The 1232-nt window shown below is 33.4% G+C and overlaps 1 protein-coding gene across 2 annotated transcripts in view; it reads left to right on the top strand.

Annotated features, from left to right (window-relative positions):
* The window catches only part of UBR2 (ubiquitin protein ligase E3 component n-recognin 2), a 130557-nt gene that overhangs the window by 103958 nt on the left and 25367 nt on the right, over nucleotides 1–1232 (top strand). The gene's annotated exons all lie outside the window — the stretch shown is intronic.

The raw sequence follows: 1232 nt of genomic DNA, 5'->3' as shown, positions 1-1232 counted from the left end.
ACCAAAAAAAAAAAAAAAAAAAAGTTAAGGTAGTAACTCTACCTCTCTTTTTATCCAGAGCTCTTGATTAACCACTTGAAAAGATGGGGAAAAAACTGAAAACAGAGTGCTGCTTCTTGAATTTTTAATGCTATAATTGAAAACATAAAACACAACACACACTACCACATTTGTCCATCTTTTATAAGCAACATATATAAATAAGTGCAAATTAAGGCCAAACTGAGTACCTTTAATGCCTAGGAAAGTGAGGAAGGAGTATATAGTCAAGGCTTGCCAGTTTTAACTGTGTAGCTCTTGTCTAACAATGTCATATACTACTTGCTGTTCAAGCTTATAATCATGAAAGTGCCTTTGAAAGCAAAATTACCTAATTTCATTCATGTAGAATCACCTGGGGGGTTTTTTAAAAGCACCCAGGCCTACCTCAGGTCAGTTAAATCAGAGTCTCTGGAGATGGGCCCCAGGCCTTCATATTTTTTTAAAAGCTTCCCAGGAGCCAGGATTGAGAACCACTGATGTCAATCAGGACCTAGCCAAGAAATAAAAACCAGTACTGAAAATACAGTTAAGTGTGATCCCTCATCAACAAGTTAGTTTGCCGGATTTTGTTTTCACTGCAAACACCTAGAGTCTCAGGACCCTTTCTTATGGTTTCAGTAATATAGATTCTGTATCAGAGGTTCTCCACTGGGATTATTCATTAAAATTCTCTTTGGAGCTTTTTTTAAAATATAGGTACCTGGATCCCTTTGGATTTAATGAATTGAAATAGCTAGGAGTAGGGCCTGACATTAAAACTGGTCCAAATTGTACAAGTTATCTTTATAGTAAATCAGCAGGATGGCAACTCACATCAGTCTTGACTGTGATACATGATATAAGACAGTCACATCAGTGTTGACATGGTGTTTTTTGCTACAGAAAATAAGAGTTGATCAGTACATTGATTTTTGAAAAAGCAATCACAAATATATAGAGTTTATTTTGTCTACTGTTAAAGGCAGTTTTTATACATTTTCTTGATTCTCTATATTTCAGACTATTTCTTCAGGATTGATTCTTCAGCATTTATTTTTTCTAATATGGTTTAGCATTGATACATGATCATTTTACCTTGATTAACTTTCACATGTGAAGCCAACGTTGCATTCCTGAAATCCCAACTTGGTCATATATATTATTCTTTTTTTTTTTTTTTTTTTTTTTTTTTTTTTTTTTTTTTTTTTTTT

The sequence above is a fragment of the Galeopterus variegatus genome, unplaced genomic scaffold (genome assembly GCF_000696425.1).
Source record: "Galeopterus variegatus unplaced genomic scaffold, G_variegatus-3.0.2 Scaffold887, whole genome shotgun sequence".
NCBI lineage: Eukaryota > Metazoa > Chordata > Mammalia > Dermoptera > Cynocephalidae > Galeopterus > Galeopterus variegatus.
Note: the sequence above shows the minus strand (reverse complement) of the source record. Positions and strands in the feature narration are given on the sequence as shown.